Source organism: Lissotriton vulgaris, chromosome 2_1 (assembly GCF_964263255.1).
Source record: "Lissotriton vulgaris chromosome 2_1, aLisVul1.2, whole genome shotgun sequence".
Classification (NCBI taxonomy): Eukaryota; Metazoa; Chordata; class Amphibia; order Caudata; family Salamandridae; genus Lissotriton; species Lissotriton vulgaris.
The window spans coordinates 930,402,523-930,408,474 of NC_141687.1; the positions used below are offsets into that span (position 1 = coordinate 930,402,523).

The 5,952-nt window shown below is 41.0% G+C and overlaps 1 long non-coding RNA gene across 1 annotated transcript; it reads right to left on the reverse strand.

Annotated features, from left to right (window-relative positions):
• Nucleotides 1-2,201: 2,201 nt before the first annotated feature.
• Nucleotides 2,202-3,799, reverse strand: LOC147731426 (uncharacterized). The gene is made up of 4 exons (XR_015308633.1): nucleotides 3,672-3,799; nucleotides 3,144-3,224; nucleotides 2,981-3,058; nucleotides 2,202-2,496 (listed from the first exon to the last, which is right to left on the reverse strand). It is a non-coding gene; the product is annotated as an uncharacterized LOC147731426 (long non-coding RNA).
• Nucleotides 3,800-5,952: the final 2,153 nt, after the last annotated feature.

Below are 5,952 nucleotides of genomic sequence, written 5' to 3' on the forward strand. Positions count from 1 at the left end.
AGGATAAATATTCGACCTTGGCTGCCTTGATACCTTTATTATATTTCACCTGCTCTTGTTTATAGAGGAGCTTGTCTCCTGGGTCATAGCGAGCTCTCCATTTCCTCTCCTTCTAGCGGAGTAATAATTTCATCTCCTTTAGTTCGGTAGAGAACCATTTATGAGCGTCTGCCTTTCGGTTTATCTTAATTTTTTTGGGAGGGTCAAAGTGATTGCTTGCTGTTTTTAACCAGCAAGAGATCTGAGTGTCAGAAAGATCCACATTCTGAGCCAGGCTAGGTATTGAGCTGGCCAAGAAGTTCGTAAATTCTAGTGTATCAATGGATTTACAGCATCTGACTGTCCCACCCTCGACCCAGGGGGATTTAGCCCTAATGGCTAAGGTAAGATGGAATGTCACCAAAAAAGGGTCAGACCATATACATGGAAGTACCTTCAAGGCGGAAATGATTGGATTTGTCGTCCAAACCTGGTCCAATATATGGCCCTTATTATGTGTTGGCATAGAAATGTGTTTTGTAAAATAAAAAGTCGTTAAAAGGTTGGTGAATTCAAGAGAATGGGGACCACCTGTTTGATCACCAAACCAATAGTTAAAATCACCAATCAGCAAAATGTTGGAATATTTAATTGCTAGATTAGCTATCTGTTCGCTCAGGGCAATGGGGAAGAGGGGCATGGGCTGAGGGGGCCTATAGACGACTACGCAGATCAATGATGTGTGATCAGAGTCGAGTTTAATCACTAAATTTCGCGACTGCTAAGTTGAGAGAATCGATCGATGTGCAATCATGTTTACGATGAATAATGGCGGCCACTCCTTCACCCGCTTTTCCTGATGAGCGGTCAGTATGAAGTATATAATAATCTGTTGGGAGTGCAGCCAATATATCAGGGGCAGAGTCAGGGGTTATCCATGTTTCAGTCAGAAACAGGATATCAGGTGAGTCGGTGGAGAGTAATGTAAAAATCTCCAATTGATGTTTGACTAAGGAGCGTGTATTTAAATAAGAGACCCGAAAATTCATATGTTTGTGAGAAGTGATTAGCTTGTTATTCCTTTGAACACATTGTATTTCCATTTAACATTTAACATTTGAAGCTGTTTTCTATTGTGCCTATGTCTGACATACATTTGCTTACTACCTGCATTCATATATGGTTTAAATCTTTTTATTTGAGATTGCAGAACTTAACAAAAGATGGCACCTACATCCACTGGCCGGTGGTGAGACAATATGTTGTTGTTAATTATTTAAAGATAATGTGAAAGAAAGTAGAACTAAGAAAGGATAGAGAGTGGGTAGTCTTTAGTTCTGTTGTAGGGGTTATGTGCTCCTAGGGGAATCATATTTTGTTTTTGGGTATGGTCCTCCGTGGTAGAGTTTAATTTGGTGAGTCGAAGGACCCAAAGATATTTCGGACAGGTGAGTTCTGTTAATTCCCTGGATAAAAATTCTATGGTAGTGCCACAGGGTGTGTTAAAGCAGGGAAGTTTGCGTACGAGGCATGCCATGATTTTCGCCATGCCTACCACCTCCCACAGTCTTTGTAGCCACTCTAGTCTATTTGGAATCCCATCCCTTCCCCACTTAGAAAGCAACACTTGTTTTGCAGCGCCCAGCGCTAGGATTGAACGCTTTTCCTCGTCATGACGTGAGGGGATTGGTCAATGGGTTTATTATAGTGTAGCTAGGGAATCTGGGGATATCTGTGTGAAAACTGGTGTAGATATCCAGCAGTTTTGAGTCCCAGAAGGTTTGTATCTTAGGGTAGTGCCATAACACATGTGCAAGAGTACCTATCTGTCCACAACAGGGTCAATAAAGGTTGTCCCATCCAGGCTTCTACTGTGCTACTCTCACCGGGTTGTAATACCAATAATGCGCTATTTTGAGGAACATTTTTTTCCAAGTAGTGCTACAGGAGGAAGCTCCAGCCCTGTGGATGATGTCATGCTACTCTTAGATGGAGAATTTGTGTTCTAGATCGGTCTCCCATTGATGCTGCGCTGGGGACTTAGTGCTATGTTTAAGTGTAGTTAAGGTCAGAATGTGCTACAAGGGACTTGTTTGAGGAAGGTTAAATTTAAACAATGAGTTGTACATATGCAACACACTCAGGAGTATCCACAGGATGACCGTCTTATATCAACATGGTAAATGTATTACTGGAAGGAAAGGAACACATAGAGCAAAAAATTGTATTTGAAAAAATATTTTTACTGCAACAAAAGAGGGGAGATAAATACAGACAAATTAATTAGAGCAAAAGGTCATGAACAGAGATGGATGATATTTTCTCTACAGTTCACAACTGAAATCATCAACTCCAAATGATAAATAACACAACCTAAATTAATTAATAAAAAATGGTTGTGAATTGGTGACAAAGCAACTGTGAAGGAGATGATGGAATGTCGAAGTTTCGGTCTAAAGGGCAGACGTCTAATAGACCATCATCAGGACGATGTTTTTCTATGCAGAAGAAAAGTCCCTAAATAAAATAATGAATATAATGTTACAAACTCGATTATTAAAATACATTTCTAAACATACAACCTCTATGGATCCAACAAATAAATTATTAACACAGGAGATTACTCCTTCCTAGTAATCCCTGTGAGAAATTTTTTTAGAAAATAAAATAGGTCAATATGACTCAATGAATATCAACATATTCTCATGATACATTTCAAAACAATTCATTAGAATAAAGAGAATCACAATTTATATATATGATTTTCTTGCTGAAGAAGATAGCAATTTTTACAACATAATCGATTTTCATGTTAAAAAGCATTGACTAGTTTTATCAACCAATGTTCATTTAAAAAAAAGATCTAATCTGAACACAATTTATGTCCATTTTTTTAAAAAAGGGAGAGAAAAGACATTTCTAATCATAGACATCCGTGAATTTTCTATTAGTTCAGTTTGTGCATTTAGTAAAACACCCATCAATAAGGTCAGTTTGTCACCTTGAATTTCCATATGAATGCCAAACGAACACGGGAACAGCAATGACGTGGAGCAAGTAGTCAACCACGGGGCACAAACTAAAAAACAAGGGATCGAATAACCTGTTAAATGCGAGTGAGTAGACAAACGTGTAGCGGTTTGGTTGATTGGCTAGATACATACCAGGGATTTGTGGAGATTAAACCACAAAAGTAAGCTGGGTTCAAATTTATTAAGTAGTCAGGTGGATGACATTCCGATACTCTGTAAAAAATACAAATGTATGTCTAGTCAGTGAATGACAGAAAATGACGAAGCACTAAGCTAAGTAGCATGCTCATTTATTTTAAATGTGGCTGGGAAATAATTTACACGCCAGTCTTGAAAGATTGGTAAAGGAACTGACATCGCTCATTTTTTTACAAAAAGGGGGGGTGGCTGGGCGCGAGATTACTTGAGCCGTAGACGGTATAGGATTATTCAAGTGTCGATCTGAAACACGAGGTCTTATGCAGCATGATTATTTCATGGTAGTCTATTACAATAATCGAAAGGCAGCTGGAGACTCGCAAACCATAGTTAGCAAAAGCGGGCAACAGTATTTCACCATTCGCTAAACAAACAGGGAACAATTTGTAACTGTTAACAGCCAAAAACCGGGTTGCACACTAAATGCATTTATTTCACGGGTACAATGGAGACTCTACTTACTTCAAAAGAGTGTTCGAGCTGCAAACAAAGAATCCTCGTCAGTGCGTCGGAAACACTGTTAGATCTGAGGTAGGAGGGTTTTATACCTTTAACCCGGAAGTGAACCGGTGTTATATACCGTATCTTTATCAAGAAAACCGGTATTGTATACCATATCTTTTCCAAAATAATTCGAAGCCCATTTTTCAATACACACCGAGAATTCTACAATAAGTGTGTTATAAGGGTTAGAGTCTTACGGAAAACGGAAATTGTACGACGATCGCTTGATTTGTATTCCGTACACATAAGGCGGTTGCCATCTTGGAATGGGAATCGAGAAATCTTAAACCCAATTGATATTGTACATACATATGCCAGAATTGTTGATTAAATGGCAGACTAATAATCAGTAGTAGTCAAAAAGTATAAATAGGGAATAAATCCTTCATTTGCTTGAATAATTAGAAAATCTAAGAAAAGAAGAAGGATTTGTATCATATATCATTTGACACAGTGTAAGTGGATGAAAGTTTAAGTGTAAGCAGAAAGGATTAAATATTTTAGAGCAGGTACTTGTCGGAGCTGCAGGTTATGTACCATTTTTCAAACTTGGTTAGTGGGTGGCCGTCATGAGGTAGCATATGTGCTTGAGTAACGCAGTGTCAGTGGCAAGATACCGCCAGTGTGTATCCCTTGGAATTCCAAAGTCAGAGACGAGTTGGGAGAATTCCATTACTTCCTTCTCATCAAAGAGATTGCCTATTCTCTTGCAATTAGCCTCTTGCCATTTTATGTAGTTATTCCTGTCTCTAGCTGGGGGGACTCCGGGTATCCTATGAAGGGAGTCAGTGGTAATGTGAGGGTTGAGAGCCCATAGAGCTCCTGCATCTTGTCCCATGCGTTGAGGGTAGTCCCAGGACTGGATCGGGCGGTGCTGTTTGGGTAGTTGAGGTACCTTCCGCCCAAAATTGTGCGAAAGTTGCTGTTTGGTTAGCATCAGTGGCGGAGGATGCAGGGGGACGGTCTGCATCACATATAAGATGAGAGGCAATAGAGTCATTTTAATGGCAGGTAATCTACCCTGCCATGATATCCTACGTCCTTTCCAGGTCGGAAGTTCCCCCTGAGTTGCAGAAAAAAGGGTTGCATAGTTCACCTGACCGTCTTTTTAACAATAGGGAATATCTGTAGTCTTAGATAAGAGATGCTTTCCAAAGCCCATAGAAATGGAAACTTTGCCACCAGCTGTGCTTGGTCGGCTTTGGGGAGAGTTAAGCTGAGAGCTTGCGTCTTATGGAAGTAAATTCTAAAGGCAGACACTTCGCTAAATTTTTCCACCTCCTGTAGGAGCAGAGTTAAAGAGGCAAATGGCTGCAAAAGGATGAGCATCATGTTATCCGCATAGAGCAAGATTTTGTGCTCCCTATCTCCAATCCAGATTCCCGCTATTGTGTGGTGTTTGCAAATGCTTTCCACAAAGGGCTCCATACAGAGAACAAATAATAACGATGATAATGAACATCCATTTTGGGTACCCCTCGTGATCTTAAAGGGTTGGGAGGCAATTCCGTTCAACCTAATGCGTGCTTCTGGACTGCTGTATATATGGTCCCCCCACCTCAAGAACCATTCTCTAAGGCTAAATGTAGCCAGTACCAGTTGCAGATATGGCCAGTGGACTCTGTCAAAAGCCTTCTCTGTGTGCACTAACAGGAGCAGGGCGGGTAGTTGAGTGTGTTGGATCTTATCTAAAAGCACATCTGGTGTGTCCCGTTGCCGCAATTGCGTTGCAGCATGAAGCCAGACTGGTCTGGGTCTACCAGACCTTGCATGTACGGGGCCAGGTTAGCAGCCAGGATGATAGTGAATATTTTCAGATCAACGTTTAGGAGGGATATAGGGTGGTATGAGAAACAATTTAATAGGCCTCTACGGGGCTTGGCTATCACTTCCACCACTGCCATGTGCGTGGTCGGGGCCAGGAGCCCAGTTTGGCTAAACAAATTCAAAAGACAGGTAAGTAGTGGAGTAAGGTTAAGGTCGAAGACTTTGTAGAAGTCAGATGAAAAGCCATCTTCCCCAGGTGTTTTGCCTGAGGCAAGCCCTTTTATATCTCGGAGGACTTCCTCTGGATGGATGCCCACGTCTAGGTTCCTTGCCTCCGAGGTCAGTAAAGAGGCTACTGGCCCTGATTCACATATGCCTCAGTTGGCACTGGATCCAGGGAATCCGCCTTATAGATTAGAGATAGAGAGTGGTGCAAAATTCAGTGAAATCAGCAGCAATGGCACTGTCCGTT